At 44.7% G+C, this 20,635-nt stretch overlaps 1 protein-coding gene across 4 annotated transcripts in view; it reads right to left on the bottom strand.

Annotated features, from left to right (window-relative positions):
• unc5db (unc-5 netrin receptor Db) overlaps window positions 1-20,635 on the bottom strand; it is a 176,574-nt gene that overhangs the window by 102,243 nt on the left and 53,696 nt on the right. The gene's annotated exons all lie outside the window — the stretch shown is intronic.

Below are 20,635 nucleotides of genomic sequence, written 5' to 3' on the forward strand. Positions count from 1 at the left end.
AGCGGCCGGCGAGCTCGCGCACCCGCCCGGCACATCCGGGAGGCCGTGCGCACGAGCCAAGTGGCCGAAAATAGCCCCCGCCGAGCGGATCGGCTGTTTATAAGCACCGCGGAGGTGGTCGCGGCGCCTCATTCGACTTCCAGCGGCCGGCGAGCTCGCGCACCCGCCCGGCACATCCGGGAGGCCGTGCGCACGAGCCAAGTGGCCGAAAATAGCCCCCGCCGAGCGGATCGGCTGTTTATAAGCACCGCGGAGGTGGTTGCGGCGCCTCATTCGACTTCCAGCGGCCGGCGAGCTCGCGCACCCGCCCGGCACATCCGGGAGGCCGTGCGCACGAGCCAAGTGGCCAAAAATAGCCCCCGCCGAGCGGATCGGCTGTTTATAAGCACCGCGGAGGTAGTTGCGGCGCCTCATTCGACTTCCAGCGGCCGGCGAGCTCGCGCACCCGCCCGGCACATCTGGGAGGCCGTGCGCACAAGCAAAGTGGCCGAAAATAGCCCCCGCCGAGCGGATCGGCTGTTTATAAGCACCGCGGAGGTGGTCGCGGCGCCTCATTCGACTTCCAGCGGGCCGCGCACTCGCGCACGCCGCCCGGTTCAAATTTTCTAAGTGCAACGCACAATGAGATGCATGAGAAACGGCCTTGGTTACCATCACATTTGAAGCGATGAATACGAAGTTAAATTTTATGACTCGGTGTATAAGTCGAGGTCGATTTTTTTCGGTCGATTTTGGATCGAAAAAGGTCGACCAATACACCGGCAAATACGGTAAATAAATAAATAACACGCTGCTCTCTGTCAACACAATACATAGGGGAATTTCAAAAGCAAACTCTCTATAGCAGGGGTGCCCAAACATTTTCAGCTCACGAGCTACTTTTGAAATGACCAAGTCACAAAGATCTACCCACTAAAAGAATAATTATATATATATATATATATATGTTATCGTGGGAAAAAAAGTTCTCCTCCCATTCCCTATGAAAGTGATACTTTTGTTTTTATCTTTTTACTATGTCCAGCTGCCCCACACATTTTTATACCCTTTCTTAAGTTTAAGAGAAAAAACAGGGTTCTGACAATTGGAGGGAACTCGCGAGCTAGCGTGTTAGTGTTGTGTTGTAAGCGCCGTTGTTTGCACACGCGTCAAGTGCGAAAAAAAAAAAAAAACATTTTAATGTCACGCGATCGACCAGTAGTGGCCAGGCGATCGACTGGTCGATCGCGATCGACGTATTGGGCACCCCTGCTCTATAGCATCTAGGGTTGCCAATTGCACTGCTCTATAGTGCACTATGTCATTATGCCCATATTGCTGCATATTTGTAAAGTATTTTGTATTTCATGTTGCATGATTGTATCGCAATGAAATTCTAGTTAATGAACTTCTTCACTGACAATCAAGCCAATTCTGATTCTGGTAAAAAAAAAAATCCTTCCAAATGAGTCAGCCTTTACATAAAGTGGCATGTAGAATAAAAACACATATGATAACATACAAATGATAACATACAAATCATAAATGTATAAAATGTTTCGATCCCTTCTATAGACTTCAGCAAGTTGGGCACATTTTAGACAAATGTGCATTTGAGAGGAGAGTCCACATGTGCATCAAATGGTTAATACGATCTTTAAAATTTGTCAATTAATGAAGAATTCTTCCATTGCATTTTTATTTGCACCTTTACTTTCATGTCCAATTTTTCATATGTTCTCTGTGCCACTGCCTTTGAATTAATGATTCTAAAGTGAGGATACTACTGCTGGAAGTGAAGCCTGCAAGATGTCTATTATTTAGTAGTATCTGTCATGGTCACAGAGCTCCAGATAAAAAAAGATCCATGAGATAAAACTAGAACTGATTTGAGGTCAACTCACAACAAAAAATCTGACGTATCATAAATGAAACGATGAAAACAGCAGAAGATTGGACTTAAGTACTGATGACGTTCGTTCTGTTGAAAAAAAGTAGATGATGATTAAAATTTGTGTGATGAAATTATTATTTGTAATTACTTAATGGTCGTAGGTGCAATATGGTGACTGTAAATTGCCTGAGTGAAATTATACAGCATTCTACAGCACTATCACTCAAAAGTAGAAATATTTTAAATCATTCTATGAGGATTGCATCAGATGAGGAGAAAATGATTACATTGAATACACAGTATAGCATTTAGTATCGACAAAATGCTTATAAATAAAAGTGAATTTGTTCCACAGGAGATGAATGCGGTGATGAATTTTAAGCGTTAGTGCTATTGTTGATAACGACATGGAAACTCCCTCCCCCAGTGTTTCTATCGTGCAATCAACTATAATTGCCTTCATGATGAATAAAAAAGCAGGTGTGACACTGCCAAGCCCGCGGTGCACATGCTGCCCTTTTCTCCACACTGAACAACAACTAATGATGCACCATGTCCTGTCACATTCAAAGGTAGAGGATAATTGGAACAAGGTGGCAATGTACGCTCCATAAACCTGCAATGTCCTGTCGGCTGCTGGATACTCATAAATATCATTCTTAATGAAGGAAGTGATTGTGACGCCAATAACTCACTTATTTCCTCATTACACTGATTAATTTTAACACTGGCTCTAAAATGCTCCCTCACCCTATCAACCGCCAGTCCCAGGTTTCCACCTGACTTAACACGGGTGGGGTGTGCAGTGGACCTGCAGCTGATGAATGCACCGTGTTTAAATCTGCATACAGGGACACAGGCGACATGGCAAGTGGCTGACAAAGCCAGGGAGTCAGGGGACCATGTAGGAACAAAACTGATTCAAATCAACACTCATTTATCATGCCTGGACAACACGGACTGAGCTGGTACTTGCTTGAGTGATGGAGTGTGCACTCAGAGCATTCAAAAACTATCTCTGGACATTCATGTGCCAGCCAAACACACCAAAGACTTAAAACAATGACAGTGATTGGATGTTGCATAGAGAAACAGTCAATATGGAAAAGGTTTTATGCTTTTTTGTGCCCAGGTGAAAATGTTTGTGAATATTCCTGGTTGACATTTTAGTGGTTGACCATCTCAAACATGTGTTAAAAGTGACAAAAGTTTTTGAAAAAAAATCATAATATAATAAAGGATCACTAATCGGAAAAAAGTGCATCTACCTTTATTTAGGTGATTATGCAAACCCAAAATCTTCCACCTATCCAGCAACCCATCCACACGAGAAAGACAGTACCCATGCAAGTAGAAGGACAACCAGCAAACATTTTAAACCTTTCTAGCCCCCCCACGATTTTGAGCATGTCATTTTGATTACAGAAGATAATATGCAATTGGTAGACCATTATTTACAACAGATCCTCAGTGTCTTAATGACTGTAATGTGTTTTCATCAAAATAACCTGAGTGAACATTTATAATATACTTTACACGCCTAATTTCTTGTCGTACTGAAATTTTACCCAGTCTCATCCAAGTGAGCCAGCCCTTATATCCCCACCCCATGTACCGCTGCGCCAACGTCAAGTCCTGCTCTTATTAACATGACAATAGGGGTCAGGGCTTGACTTTTCTGATTATAAGCATTTCATCTCACCGACAGGAGTTCTCTGCAGCTGTCTGTTTGCTTCTACTTATGAAAGGCAAACCCAAAGAATAAAAGAATCCTAATACAGATACAAACAGCACATAACGTGTCCCACCAGAGGGGCACAGACACTGGACCACTGCGACACCGTGATTAAGGATGCATACCACTCTGTGGCTCGTGCAGCTTTAGGACTCTCGGACCACTGTCTAGTTCATCTGATCCCGGCCTACAGGCAGAAACTAAAAACTTCTAAGCCTGTGGTGAGGACTGTGAGGAAGTGGACAGTGGAGTCAAGGCAGGACCTCAAAGCCTGCTTTGACTGCACCGAGTTTTTCAAGCTGCAACCTCAGACCTGCATGAACTCACTGACACTGTCACATCATACATCAGTTTTTGTGAGGATCTGTGTGTGCAGAGTAAGACCTTCTGCACGTACAACAACGACAAACCTTGGTTTACACCGAACCTCAGGAGGCTGCGCAAAGTCAAGGAGGAGGCCTACAGGAGCGGCGACCGCGACCTGTTCTAGCAGACCAGAAACACACTGAACCGAGAGGTCAGGAAAGCCAGGAGGTGTTACGGGAAGAGCCTGGAGAGACACCTCTCTGCTAATCCTGATCCCTCAACAGTGTGGAAAGGTCTGCAGAGCATTACGGGCTTCAAGAAACGAACCCCCCGTCCTGTGGAGAGCCCAAGGCTTGCTAACCAGCTAAACAGGTTCTACTGCAGGTTTGATCGGTCCTCCCACACAACGGGACCTCCTACAGCACAATCTACATACTCACCTCTCCCTACAACTGCTCTGTCCACACCTCTATCAACGTTGTCACCCACTCTCTCTCTGGCAGAGGCCACGCCCGCACTCCAGATCCACGAGGAGGAAGTGCGCCAGATGTTCCGGAGACAAAAGATCAGGAAGGCACCGGGCCCAGACGGTGTGTCACCTTCCTGCTTGAAAGTCTGTGCTGAGCAGCTGGCACCCACCTTTGCACGGATCTTCAACTGTTCCCTGGAGCTGTGTGAGGTGCCCTCGTGCTTCAAGAGCTCCACCATCGTTCCAGTGGTCAAGAAGCCCGCCATCACAGGTTTAAATGACTATAGACCCGTCGCACTGACATCTGTGGTCATGAAATCTTTCGAGAGGTTAGTGCTGAACCACCTGAAGGATGTCACGGGCCCCCTGCTTGACCCCATCCAGTTTGCCTCCTGGGCAAACAGGTGGGTGGATGATGCGGTCAACATGGGACTGCACTACATCCTGCACCACCTGCACACCCCAGGAACGTACGCCAGGATCCTGTTTGTGGACTTCAGCTTGGCGTTCAACACCATCACTCCTGACATCCTCCAACAGAAGCTCATCCAGCTTGCGGTGCCTGCCTCCACCTGTCAGTGGATCACCAGCTTCCTGACCAACAGGAGACAGTGTGTGAGGCTGGGGGGCATCACATCTGACATCCAGACCACCAATACTGGAGCCCCTCAGGGGTGCGTCCTCTCCCCACTGCTCTTCTCTCTCTACACTCTCCTCAGGTGACTCTCCTGTGAAGCTTCTGAAGTATGCAGACGACACCACTCTCATCGGACTGATCCAGGACGGTGATGAGACTGCGTACAGACAGGAGGTGGAGCGGCTGGTCCACTGGTGCAGCCAAAATCACCTGGAGCTGAACCCGCTCAAGACCGTGGAGATGACAGTGGACTTCAGGCGAGACCCTTCACCACTTTTACCCCTCACTATCCGCAGTAATACTATTCTCTCCACAGACACATTCAAGTTCCTGGGAACCACAACCTCTCGGGACCTGAAATGGACCGGCCACATAGACTCTGTCTGGAAGAAGGCCAAGCAGAGGCTGTACTTCATGAGACAGCTCAAGAAGTTCAACCTGCCGCGAGAGCTGCTGAAGACCTTCTACACTGCCATCATCCAGTCTGTCCTCTGCACCTCCATCACTGTCTGGTTTCGATTGGCCCCCAAACAAGACAAGCACAGACTGCAACGGACAATCAGGACTGCAGAAAAGATAATTGGAATCAACCTCCCATCCATCCAAGACTTGTACCTGTCCAGGCTGTTGCTCTGATGAACTCACACCACTCTTAGAGGAGTGGTTCTTGACTTTGTTGGAGGTACCGAACCCCACCAGTTTCATATGCGCATTCACCGAACCCATCGTTAGTGAATTTTTTTTTTTTAATTCTAGACATAGATGTTTTTTACTGGTGCACAAAATGAGCCATGCATGACCATCACCTTGTTCAAAGAACAAAACCAACACAATGCATGAACTCACAACAAATTACATACTGGTAAATCAGAATTGACACAATAAATCAGGTTTGTTCGGACCTCCTCAGTGGAGGCTCTGTCGAACCCCTGAGACCGACTCATCGAACCCCTAGGGTTCGATCGAACCCAGGTTAAGAACCACTGTCTTAGAGTCTCAGAGTCATTACTGTGCAATAACATTCTGCTCTCCACACCTTTTTTGAATTGTCTGCACTGTTTGTACTATGTGTCCTCTCTGCATCCGTTGCAGCTTGGTCATCCTGGAAGCGGGACCCTCCCATCTGTGGTCTCTTCTCAAGGTTTCTCATTTCCCCTAGCTGGAGTTTTGAGTTTTTCCTTGTCCTCTTGGGAGTTTAAAATCAGTGGATGTTTGAGAATGTTTCCCATTTTTCACATGTCCTGAGTGTTGTTAGTCACCTAAATGTTGAACAGAGGCTGTCAAATTCAAATTCCTTGTTTGGCACGCTCAAACATGGCGAATAAAAAAAGCTCTCTTGAACTCTCTTGAACTCTCTCAATACTGGTAGTTCATGCTAATCTGTTCATGCAACAAAATTCAATTTATCCCTGTATACGTATGTTTTCGTGCCTAGTAAAAAGCCAACCTTATCTACTTTCACCATATGCCACAGGTGTCAAACTCAAGGCCCAGGGGGCAGATACGGCCCACCACATCATTTTATGTGGCCCGCAAAGACAAATTGTGCATCAAATTCGTGTGTTATTACTAGAATTGCAAATTGTCTTCACTTTTAATAAATTTTTTTCTAAATATTTGACGAGTTTTTACTCATCTGATTTGAAAATGAGTTATTTCTCAGTTTGTTTTGTAGCTTTTACTGTATATAATATGAGGTGCTCATACATTTATTTCGGTTGACAGCTATAATGGCCCTCCGAAAGAAGCTATGACTACAATGCCGCCCGCGAAAAAAACGAGTTTGACACCTCTGCCATATGCAATTGCCCAGGTATTGCCCTTTTATGTATAGCATCATTAAGCGTCCCAATATAAATTTGCAACCATTCTTTTTTTTAAAACTAATAACGGTAACTAACAGGTAACCATCTGGCACTGGAATGCCTAAAGAATTCAACAGAGTCCTGCTATGAGATTTAGAACTGGCCTCAACATATTTCACCTTAAAGAAAAAATGGACAGTGGTCAAGCTTTTGAAAATTTGAGTTGACAGCACAATACTTCTCACCTAACCAGTCATGCTACTGGCTATTACTATTTTATTGAGCTGTTCAACAGCCGTAGTCCTTTAAAACCACAAATTCATCCTCTCACATCCATAAAACCGCTGGGGATCTGGGGATTTTTAGTGGAGCTGCAATAGGCAGAGGGCAAGGATGAGGAGCATCAGCAGTATGAGTATTGGCTTTACACGATGAGCACCCTCTCAGCATTTCAGCAGGAGCCCATCTTATTTGAAAGGCAAGGAGTCAGGAGATGTCAGACTAATCCTTGACACCGAAGTAGAGAGAGCAGCTGAGCAAAAGTTCAGCAGAAGTCCCTGTACAATACCGACCGCTGCGTGAACCGAAGAATATACTAATCTACCTGAAGACGGTCTCAATAATAATCCCAGAAAATCACACATACAATACTGATTGGTGGATTCACTAAAATCGATCCAATGTTTGTCAATTAGCTATTCTAAAACTTTCTTTGAAACCTGTGCAATGTCATAATGGAGAAACGTCTGTCTCCATTTTTAAACCAAGCTTAAATGACCAATGATACAAACAGATAGATAAGCAATTATGCAAATTATTATGGATATGAGCTTGAACAAATGTAGTGGGTGACATACAGCATATAATATAAATAAGAGCTTATAGACAATAAAACTACCGTAATTTTCGGACTATAAGTCACGGTTTTTTTTCAGTTTGGGTGGGCGACTTATAATAAGGAGCGACTTATGTGTTTTTTTTCAAAAATGTTAAAAAAAAAAAGTGAAACCGCGATAAACGAACCGCGATGTAGCAAGGCATTACTGTAATTTGAATTTCAAGTGACGTCAGCAGCGCGACGCGGCGTGGCGCGGTGGTTGTTTACAAAAAGGACAAATCACGACAATCACGGGATGACAAAGATGACGAAGGGCCCCATGTACTACCGGCATCATTAGCGGCTTTGTTTCTAAGTGACACGGAGGACGAAGAGTTTGAAGGATTTAAGGATTTGGAGTGACACAGAAGGTTTGAAAAACCATTATGGCTTTTACGCACGCCTGGTCCTACTCTACGGAGCTTTCTTCAACCTCCGTGGATTGAAGTCAGGGGCCGGCGCTCGGCCGGGTGGCTGTCCAGGGACGGTGGATGGGGCTCGGACATGGCTTTTACGCACGCCCGGTCCTACTCTACGGAGCTCTCTTTCACCTCCGTGGATAGAAGTCGGGGGCCGGCACTCGGCCGGGTGGCTGTCCGGGAACGGTGGATGGGGCTTGGTCATGGCTTTTACGCAAACCTGGTCCTATTCTATGGATCTCTCTTCCACCTCCGTGGCTGGAAGTCCACGCCGCCACACGCTTGGAAGTTTGTTTTGTTAAATAAAGAGCAGTTTACCAAACCCACATCTTTCCTTGTACTTTGTTAACGCTACAATATAGTTATATAGTAGATCTGTGGAATAACGACGAGGCTGACGTCAGGACGCACGCGCGGCGTTGTTGACAAAGGACGAGGAATTTGATCGATGCATTTAATGATTTAAAGTGGTTTGATAATATTGCTTTTATAATAGTTATTTGAAATATAATTCATATATCGTTATAAGGGCCTGTGGAATATTTTGAAGTGCAAGCGCCGTCAGCCGCGCGCACCCATTGTTGACAAAGAATGATCGATAGATTTAATGAATTGGAGTGACACCGATGGTTTTATAAATGTGTTATTTATGTAATAGTTCTCTTTAATAACTGTCTTTGTTACGTCAGGCCCATTCTCAGCTCTTCGTTTGTGTTTATATCACGTTAGCATACCTATCGTTTAGCCTGTTGTTGCTCGTTCATGTCTGTTCTTGGTGTTGGATTTTGTTGAATAAATTTCCCCCCAAAATGCGACGTATGCGCCGGAGCGACTGATATATGTTTTTTTTCACGTTATTGTGCATTTTATGGCTAATGCGACCCATATTCCGGAGCGACTTTTAGTCCGAAAATTACGGTACATATTCAATAACAAGGTAGGGCACCAGGAAAAGGAAGGAAGGAAGCCTTGGTGTGATTGTATTTTTGAGCAATTTTAATATAGGCACAGGCAGATAAATTTGCCAATAAGGATTTCAAACTCTTGTACATGGAAGTACGTCTAACAAGGATCTTGAGGTGATTTTTTTTAATTTATTTTTTTATAGCTGATATCTATGTCAAATTTAGGTTTGAATGCATGACGGTCAAGCATCGTCCAAGAACGGGTGGTGTCGGATAGTCTTTTATACTCTCAACACTACTGTATTTTTCGGACTATAAGGCGCACTTTAAAACCTAAAGTTTTCTCAAAAGCCGACAGTGCGCCTTATGGTCCGGTGCGCCTTATATATGGACCAAAGTCCTAAATTTAAACTGGCCCAAAGCATTGTGTCATGAAATCAATCATAAGTGGCATGCTGAAGACTATGAATCATGAATCAAAAAGACTATGGCTCATTATTTTGTGATAATAAAGTAATTTGTTGCGTCTGAAGTTGAAATAAAAAAGATGAAATGGAGAATGATTTGATTTGGATTAAAAATCTGACATTAATGGTGCGCCTTATAGTCCGGTGTGCCTTATTGTCCGGAAAATACAGTAAATCTGACCCATGGACCAGGAAGGAGCCCTCATCAAACATTGTTATCACCGCAAGATTAAAACCTTTGTCAAACTATTCATTAACGTCCAGGCAATGTATAAATGCAAATGAATAATGGACAGGATTAAAACGTGTATTCGAAAAATGTGGAGTTGTCATAGTTTTTGTTGGTGAAAATGAGATAATTCCGTCAAAATTGAATCATTCATTCATTCATCCTTCCATCATTCATTCATTCATTAGATTTTTTTTGTATCTCTAAGGACCTGAAAAGGCAGTCACATTTTCAAGTCTCACAAAAGGTTTCAATTGTTCAATTGAAATGTTTCATTTTCAATTGAACCAAGCAATAACTAACAGGAAACCCTGTGGTTTGAGGTTGTTGATGACGATGACGATGACGATGACGATGACGATGATGATGATGATGATGATGATGATGATGATGATGATGATGATGATGATGATGATGATGATGATGATGATGATGATAGAACTTTATTTATCCCACAGCGGGAACATTTACTTGTCAATTTTTTTTGTGGCAATATTAGCCTGTTGGTGAAGGGTCAAGTCTCAGTTGGTTGACACACTGTTTACAAGTTCGTAACATGAAATTGGCAAGCAATATTCTAACTCACCAAATCTACACTCCAGTTAAGGCTCTTACATGGACTGTGATCAATTTCAATTCAAAGGTAGAGCGGTATGGGAAGCAATTACATAGTGCGTATGTGTGTATGCGGCGGGGCTGCACTTTGAGAGCTTGCCTCCCCAGTGATTACAGAGCAGAGATCTAGGACTGTGTCAGTTATAGGTTGTTTCTGTGAGATCCTCTTGTTACAGCAGAGGCCTGAGCAGCCTCACGGACCGGATTGACAGAGACAGCCTCTGACAGATATTGACAAGCTGCCGCACTTCCCAGAAAGGGCAACTGCGAAAGGGAAATTGAGAAAGAAGAGGGAGCAAATTCTTAGCTCAAGGCTACTGTATTTCTACTGTCTCTTGACACTATGCCTACACTCATATGATTTGAAGGTCTTTCTTTTGAACTAGCGTCTATATCAGGTATGTGCAACTGGCAGCCAGTCAGCCACACTCACACCGACAGGGTAGCATCTGCCAATTGCATATGCGGAGGCAGAGGCCATGTGAAATAGGTCCAATTCAAAGTAAATATGGATATTAATGCATTCTTATATAATGATATCATCATAAAAACTATAATATTATTGCTTTTCATTCAGAAAAAAAACACAGCTATAACTCTTCTCTAGCTTTAGGAGGCATAAGAGGGTCCGAGTTCAAATTGGCCTTTTGGGAGCCATATTATATACAGATATATAAATTTATATCTGGCCCTTGACTTAATCAATAGCTACTCTCGTGCTGCATTCCAAATAATTTGATACATTTTTGGCGTGATAGCTGAACCGGAATGTGTTTGTCTTCACCTTTCAGACAAAATTCATCCAAGCTTTGAATTGTTTTAACTGAGCTGGTGCAGGTTGCTTTGTGGACATAATTAAGTATTTGGCAAAAACATGACAGTGAAAAGTGCTTTCATCCCAAAAGGACAATCCAAGTCTTATACTTCACACTCCTGTCACAGCTGGTGGTTTTCTGTCTGTACCATTTCTGATACTGCAGCATTCAAGGAGCAACTTCAGCTCCTCATCTGTCATTCCGCCAGTCCACAAAAGACAGTGAGACTTGGGAAAAGGTTTAAAAATGCCTGATTACAGTTTAGAAGGTGAAGATGTGAAAGACATAAAAGTCAATCATTGCTGGTCCGCATTTAGTCTAGATTTTCCAGCAACGACACGAATCTAATGTGTTATTTTTTCCAGTCAAGTAATTAGACGACAGTTATCCATTTACTTCAACTTGACAGTGGCATTTGCGACCGAAGGCAGCTGCAGTAAACCAACTTGGGCACCTATAATGTTGAGTTAAAATTAGTGGACTATGCAAGAACTTGGGAATGCACCAAAATGGTCATTATATTTAGAAAAGGGGCATTGGATATTTGAATTAGAATGTATTTGGTTTTCATCGATATGAGCTGGAGATAAGCTCAGTCATGGTGTATCCTGTTTCTTGCCCAAAGTCAGCTGGAATAGGCGCCACCTCCCTCGTGACACGAGAGAGGATAAGCAGTAAAGGGAATGGAGTCTGCAATTATTGCAAAACCTTTGTTCCTTAATAGCAAAACGAGCTTAAACGCCAGCACAGCAGTTGTTTGGGGAACTGTCTGTTGATGTTTGCAGTTATAATGGATTCTGATGGTTTGGACGGTGAGCTGCAGACTCATCAGCATTACATTTTGATCTCATGTATAAACATGATGTGTCTGCTGTCTTAATCCTCACAGCACTGCTAAATCAATCTGCCCTTTATGAGACTTCAAGTCGGTGAGCCGATGCACTTGCTGAAAATACTGATGACACTGTTTTACAATAAAATCTATCTTTGTCATGGATTGGTTCATATCGACTAGAGTTAGCTAATATATACAAGCTTAGATAAGTAATATGTGGTCAGTTGTAGACACATTTTCTTCAAAATAAACTTTGTTGTATGAGCTTCTGGAACAAATCAAATTATTTTACAGTTGGATGTTCTCTGAGACATTTGAAGCAAAATATTGTAGCAAAATCAATTTGATTTTAATTTTGTTTATACAACAGAGAGAATGATGAGCATCTACTTGAGCATCTACTTTATTTAGGGCAGAAAAAATGCAGTTAGTCGTGTGCACAGTTTTTGGATCTGGACAACTCTAGATTTCTTATGAAACAAGGAATAGTATTACGTGCTGACAAAGACCTTTTCACTCATCAAAAAGCACTAAAAACCTAAGTCAGCAAATTTTGCTACATGACTAATCTGAATGTGTGTGTGACTAGTGTGAATACCCTTGAAGCGGAATTCGAAATGTATAGTGTGCAAACCACAAGTCATTTGAAAGGCAAAGTCGAACAGCGCCTGGGTTATTTTATGTTGTAATAAACGTCAGACATGCAATCAAAAAGCGATAATGAATGAGCTCAGTCAAACATGGAACAAAGATGGAGACACAATGCCACTTAAATAAAATTTTACGACACAATTACACAAATCCTTCAACACACTGATTGTGTGATGTAGCGCATTGAGCATTTACGTTGAAACAAGTCGATGAAAGTGTTTTCTCAAGGGTGACGTTTTGTTGTCTCATATGTGATTTGAAACTCTAATATTACTGCAACGCAAAAAAAAGCAAACTGACTGACAAGAACATTTTGAACTGTAAAACTATTGTGAATTCCTCGGCTAGGTATAGATTGTTGACTAACTTGAATTGTTTGACAGTTTAATAAGCGCACAGAGAGTATATCGCATACATGTCTGTTACCTCCAGAAATTGAATTGGATTGAAAGAAATGACTGACCTAGACCTACAGAGCAAGCTAACATATCAAATCATACCTTACACATTGTATTAAAGACCAGAAACTAATTAAAAAATCAGTCTGAGCCAGCTTCAGTTTCACCTCATTTTCAATAAGAGGCCTCTAGATATCTACTACTCTACCTTACGTATCCATTTTCCAAATGCTAACTGTCCAACTCGCTGCCAACTCCCGATGTGAGCAAAGTGCTTGTGAGGTAAATTACAGCTCAACAGATGAGGGCCACGCAGCAGGGACTGATTTATTTATGTGATGGCTGATGGGCCCATACAAGGTGTACTACAGGATTCGGGGGAACTTGACTCTAAACTAAAGATGAGGTAGATCTGATTAAATATTTACATTATTTAATTAAATTTCTAACATTTAATGATGGAGAAGAACAGATATGTTTTTCGTAGCATGCAGTTCAACTGGCATTCACATTTTAACAGACACAGATGAAACGCATTTTGTCTTATAGCATTACCACATATCCGTGTCACCGTTAGTTTAATTGGTAGAGTCAGAATGTTGTTATCCTGCAGCGAGTGGGACAAAAAGTCAAAACAAAAATGTCGTACAGGAGTGGCATATGAGCTCTTTATTTGTGTACAGCACAAGTCTGGCCGTGAACTGTAATCCAACTGTGCACAGTGTTGAGCTATACCAAGTGTAATTTTCACAGAGACATGCAGCTTGGTACTGTTAAAAACAGTGTTTTTGCACAATTGTGGGTGTGAACAAAGCCAAGGTTATTTGCAGCCAATTGAAGCAGCACTTGACATTCTTTTTCAAATTGGGGGAATTTTTTTGCTGGAGTCCATGCAGGAAGGTGAATCAAACTACATGCAATCAAACCTGCATTGGCTGATGATGTAAATTTGGCCAGAATGATCATAGATCACAATTGTAAAGTGGGCACTTGGAGACTGCCAATCCTGTATTTGACCCTACCACCCCCCCATTCCTATAGCTTTACGGTCGTAGACCTCATCCATCCATCCATCCATCCATCCATCCATCCATCCATCCATCCATCCATCCATCCATCCATCCATCCATCCATCCATCCATCTTCTTCCGCTTATCCGGGGTCGGGTCGCGGGGGCAGCAGCTTTAGGAGGGACTCCAAGACTTCCCTCTCCCCAGTCACTTCATCCAGCTCATTCCGGGGGATCCCAAGGCGTTCCCAGGCCAGCTGAGAGACACAGTCTCTCCAGCGCATCCTGGGTCGTCCCCAGGGTCTCCTACCGGTGGGACATGCCAGGAACACCTCCCCAGGGAGGCGTCCAGGAGGCATCCTGAAAAGATGCCCGAGCCACCTCATCTGGCTCCTCTCAACGTGGAGGAGTAGCGACTCTACTCCGAGTCTCTCCCGGATGACCGAGCTTCTCACCCTATCTCTAAGGGAGAGCCCGGACATCCTGCGGAGAAAACTCATTTCGGCCGCTTGTATCCGGGATCTTGTTCTTTCGATCACGACCCATTGCTCGTGACCATAGGTGAGGGTAGGAGTGTAAATCGACCGGTAAATTGAGAGCTTCGCCTTTTGGCTCAGCTCTCTCTTCACCACGACGGACCGGTACAGGGTCCGCATTACTGCCGACGCTGCACCGATCCGCCTGTCGATCTCGCGCTTCATCCTCCCCTCACTCGTGAACAAGACTCCAAGATACTTGAACTCCTCCACTTGGGGCAGGATCTCATCCCCAATCCGGAGAGGGCATTCCACCCTTTTCCGACCGTGGACCATGGACTCGGATTTGGAGGTGCTGACCCTCATCCCGACCGCTTCACACTCGGCTGCGAACCGTTCCAGTGAGAGCTGGAGATCACGGCCTGAAAAAGCCAACAGCACCACGTCATCTGCAAAAAGCAGAGACGCGATGCTAAGGTCCCCAAACCGGACCATCTCAACGCCTCGGCTGCGCCTAGAAATTCTATCCATAAAAATTATGAACAGAATCCGTGACAAAGGGCAGCCTTGGCGGAGTCCAACCCTCACTGGGATCGAATCCGACTTACTGCCGGAAATGCGGACCAGACTCTGGCATCGGTGATACAGGGACCGAACCGCCCTTAGCAGGTGGCTCGGCACCCCGTACTCCCGAAGCACCCTCCACAGAACCTCCCGAGGGACACGGTCGAACGCCTTCTCCAAGTCCACAAAACACATGTGGACTGGTTGGGCGAACTCCCATGCACCCTCGAGGATCCTGCCGAGGGTGTAGAGCTGGTCCAGTGTTCCACGGCCAGGACGAAAGCCACACTGCTCCTCCTGAATCCGAGGTTCGACCTCCCGACGGACCCTCCTCTCCAGCACCCCTGAATAGACCTTACCAGGGAGGCTGAGGAGTGTGGTTCCCCTGTATATGGAACACACCCTCCGGTCCGCATTCTTAAAGAGGGGAACCACCACCCTAGTCTGCCAATCCAGAGGCACTGTCCCCGATGTCCACGCAATGTTGTAGAGGCGTGTCAGCCATGACAGCTCCACAACATCCAGAGCCTTTAAGAACTCCGGGCGGATCTCATCTACCCCCGGGGCCTTGCCACCGAGGAGTTTTTTAACTACCTCAGTGACTTCGTCCCCAGAGATTGGAGAATCTGCCTCAGAGTCTCCAGGCTCTGTTTCCTCAATGGAAGGCATGTAGGTGGAATTGAGGAGGTCTTCGAAGTATTCTCCCCACCGACTCACGATGTCGAGAGTCGAGGTCAGCAGCACGCCATCCCCACTGTAAACAGTGTTGACGTTGCACTGCTTCCCCCTCCTGAGACGCCGGATGGTGGACCAGAATTTCCTCGAAGCCGTCCGGAAGTGATTCTTCATGGCCTCACCAAACTCCTCCCACACCCGGGTTTTTGCCTCAGCAACCGTCAAAGCCATGTTCCGCTTGGCCATCCGGTACCTGTCAGCTGCCTCCGGAGTCCCGCAGGCCAAAACGGCCCGATAGGACTCCTTCTTCAGCTTGACGGCATCCCTTACCGCCGGTGTCCACCAGCGGGTTCAGGGATTGCCGGCACGACAGGCACCAACGACCTTATGGCCACAGCTCCGGTCGGCCGCCTCAACAATGGAGGCGCGGAACATGGTCCACTCAGACTCAATGTCCCCCGCCTCCCCCGGGACGTGGGAAAAGCTCTGGGAGTTGAAGCTCTTCCAGGGCATTCTGCCAGACGTTCCCACCAGACCCTCACAGAGCGTTTGGGTCTGCCAGGTTGAACCGGCGTCTTCCCCCACCATCGGAGCCAACCCACCACCAGGTGGTGATCAGTTGACAGCTCCGCCCCTCTCTTCGCCCGAGTGTCCAAAACATGCGGCCGCAAATCCGATGACACGACTACAAAGTCGATCATCGAACTGCGGCCAAGGGGTCCTGGTGCTAAGTGCACAGATGGACACCCTTACGTTTGAACATGGTGTTCACTATAGAAAATCCGTGTCGAGCACAGAAGTCCAATAATAGAACAGCGCTTGGGTTCAGATCGGGGGGCCGTTCCTCCCAATCACGCCCTTCCAGGTCTCACTGTCATTGCCCACGTGAGCATTGAAGTCACCCAGTAGAACAATGGAGTCCCGAGAAGGAGCGCTCTCCAGGGACCCCAAGAAGGGTGGGTACTCTGAGCTGCTGTTTGGTGCATAGACACAAACAACAGTCAGGACCCGTCCCCCCACCTGAAGGCGGAGGGAGGCTACCCTCTCGTTCACCGGGGGTGAACCCCAATGTACAGGCGCCCACCTGGGGGGCAATAAGTATACCCACACCTGCTCGACGCCTCTCACCGTGGGCAACTCCAGAGTGGAAGAGAGTCCAGCCCCTCTTGAGAGGGCTTGTACCGCAACCAAAACTGTGTGTGGAGGCAAGTCCGACTATATCTAGTCGGGACTTTTCTGCCTCACACACCAGTTCGGGCTCCTTTCCAGCCAGAGAGGTGACATTCCATGTCCCAAGAGCCACTTCTGCAGCCGGGGATCGGACCGCCAAGGTCCCTGCCTTTGGCCGCCGCCCAGCTCACAATCCACCCGACCCCTTTGGCCCCTCCCACAGGTGGTGAGCCCATGGAAAGGGGGACCCACGTTTCCTTTTTGGGCTGTGCCCAGCCGGGCCCCATGGGGAAAGGCCCGGCCACCAGACGCTTGCCTTCGAGCCCCACCTCCAGGCCTAGCTCCAGAGGGGGGCCCCGGTGACCCGCGTCCGGGTGAGGGAAATCTAAGTCCATATATGTTTTTCTTCATAAGGGGCTTTTTGAGCCGTGCGGTCGTAGACATATAATGAGATAATGTATAATAAAATATATATGACAATTATATTAACAAATTGATTCCTGCAATGATTTATAGGGCTTGATACGAGCTGTTGACATATTTATGAATGAATAACAATTGACATCCACTGCAATTTTGTGGAAATCACAATCGGTTTGCTTGCACGCCAATCAAAGGTCAACATGTTTTTGGAATGTGGGAAGACAACCAAAGTACCCGGAGAATAGGCACAGGAAGAACATCCCAATTCCACACAGAAAACCCAGAGCCATAATCCAACGCACAACCTCTACACTGTGAGGCAGACATGCTAACCAATCAATCACCATGCCACCCTTTTAAAAATATCAATTACTTTAGTAATTTGAGCAAAATGGTTATTTCAGAAATTTCAAATTGGTAGACCTTTGCATGCCAACATGTGTTTTACAAAACTAAAAGATTGAGGCAGATGAGGCAGGTGCTGGCTATATGTGTTCTTTCTTTATGGTCTATTCTTTAAATACAGAGAGAAACAACGGCCATAGCTAAGCGCTGAACCCATAGCAAGAGTCAATCATGAGAAAATGAAACTATGACAGGCTACATGAACTAAATGGTGATTTTGTTCCAGAGAGCCAATATGCCAATCTCACGCCAATTAAGCATTTCATCTTTCAGGTGTGAGCTTACATTGATTCCTGACAATATCATTTGGTAATTGATTGGTGGTTTTGCGGAGAGGCCCTTGTTTTATTTCATATGACCTATCACCAAATTGGAGTTTATCGTTTTTGACAGATGACTGAAATGAAGCTGATGGCTGTTGCTCTTCTTTCCATTTCATCAGAGATGAAGGTAGAACTTGAGTCTGCAATAGAACTAATTTTATATCAGTAAGTAAACGACTTCATCCTGCGGACCCTCATTCGCTCAATGTGATCTATCAATCCACCTATTGTCTATACAACTCCACAGGGTCGTGCAGAGACCTTTGGGGCCCTGTTTTCATTCTGGGCGCAAGTCAAGTCCAACTGTGCTCATGGGTGGAGTGTTCTTTCTTTTGGTATTTTGCGAGACGTTAGACTGGTAGAATTGGGAGTAATGGGGCCGTTTGCACCGTTGTGAGATGGAAGTAGACATTCCTCTTCATCTTACATTAGCATTATCGTTTGGATTTAAACATCGAAAGCTACTTAACAGTCTGGCAGGAACAGAGCCAAGGCAGCGTCGATGGCAAATGCCTCCTCGTCTGAGCTCAATCCAGTGAGTGAGACACTGGCCAGTGTTAATCCTTCAATGTCTTTTTATTCGAGTAGCCTTCCTTTTTCTTTTTTGTCTCCTCAAATAAAACATACGCATCACAGCTGGTGTGAATTGACACACAAACTCTATTGCTTTCTTTTCCTTGCAGGATCCGTCCCATTGGGACAAGCATAGAGCCTACATAACGTGTTGTGCTGCAACTGCTGATGCGTTCATATTCCTCCCAAAAGTTGGGGATTTGTACCTCTCTGTACGGACTCCGCAACGCATGCATTCTGCAAAGTGAATTAGGTGTTAGAATTGCAGGTGAAATGGAGGCTAGCCCAGCTGTTAGAGTGTATGAGTGAAGGTTCTGCACACAAGCAAAAAATTCAATTCAATTTCCCATTATAAATCATCTTTCCTATAAATCAGTAGATTGTATATTGTACCACACAACAGATGAATATATCTCATACATGAAATAAATGTAAATGATATGCAATCATGAAATATTCAGGCGGAATTATGTGATATAGGCCCTACCACTTCCATGTTCATTAAAATGAGAATAATTTCAGCTTCATTACAATCCATTATGAGAGACATCACATTGTAATTTGGTAAAATGAGACCATATCTTGGGAAGGCAGTGGAGAAAGGAGAAGAAAAAGAAAAAAATGCAGAGGATGGTTGATTACAATTGGGCACATATCTCATCTGACATCCATAGTGGAGCCGATTTCCTCTGCAAGGACACGGGCCTTGAAGCATTGTTGGAATTGACTTATTGAATGGGCTATCGTCTTTGGACACTTTGCTCCCATTGACGTAGCAGCAAGAAATCAGAAATTTCGAAGAAAACTCAGTCAGGGATTTAATTAAAACTCAAAAGAGGGAATGAGTGACACTGCAGACAAGGCTATAGCAATAAATCAATAGTGCAATGCAAAAGAGTTTGAAATCGCCTTTTGCCTTCCACATTCATTATCTGTATTTTCCTCTTCTACAAAGCTTGTGCTGCATTCTCAACTAGGGCCACTGTGGTCTTATTTGGCTGATAATATGTATTGCTATATGTTTAAGTAGCAGCTGTTTGAAAAGTATTTTTGTGAGATGGAATAATATGATTTGATGCAACAAATTTGTGTTCCATTTTGTTTTTGTCCGGGTTTGAAGTAAACCTCAACTGGGATTGACAGACAGCTTGTAGTGCGGTTCTGATCTTGAGAAACGTTAGTGACAAGGTGGTTAGGAAGTGGGAGGAAACCAGAGTGCCCGGAGAAAACCCACGTAGGCACGGGGAGAAAATGCAAACTCCACACGGGGAGGACCGGAGGTGGAATTAAACCCGCACACTCTGAACAGTGAGGTGGACGTGCTAACCAGTCTTCCACCGTGCTGCCACTGCCGGGTTATAAACAACCCAATTTGGGTGAAAAATTAGACCGATCCAGGAAGTTGGGTCAAATTGTATTTTTTGTACAAAACAAGGTCAAATTGACTGCACATCCTGGGTCAGTCCGATTTTCAACCAAACAGTTTTAAGGGTAATTATGACTAAATATGCTCATAGTGTCGTATTAAACACGTATATAAATAAACAAAATACCGACTCAGTTATGCAGATCTGCATGACATTTTAATTTTATTTTTGTTGCTTTTGAAGGATTAGTTGTAATTATGAATATGCAATTGTTAGTTAAAATGTATAATAATACACAACTACATGGCAGTAAGCATTTTATTTTTTGTCCAAGCATCCCAAATCATGCGAGCACGCAAAAGTACTGTAATTTCTGGACTATAAACCGCTACTTTTTAAACAAGCTTTGAACCCTGCAGCTTATAGTCTGGTGTGGTTTCTCTATGGATTTTTCATGATTTTTATGAGATTGTAATGGGATTTGTTTTGTTATTACAGGCAATTGAAGTGAGGACATTTCATTTAAAACAAGATGAACAAACCAGCATTTCCCCCGAATTTTAGCTCGCGCGGCTTACTATGGCAGACACTAGATGAGTCTAGTTGGAAAGAAT

The sequence above is a fragment of the Syngnathus floridae genome, chromosome 5 (assembly GCF_059516105.1).
Source record: "Syngnathus floridae isolate MCC-2025c chromosome 5, RoL_Sflo_1.0, whole genome shotgun sequence".
NCBI lineage: Eukaryota > Metazoa > Chordata > Actinopteri > Syngnathiformes > Syngnathidae > Syngnathus > Syngnathus floridae.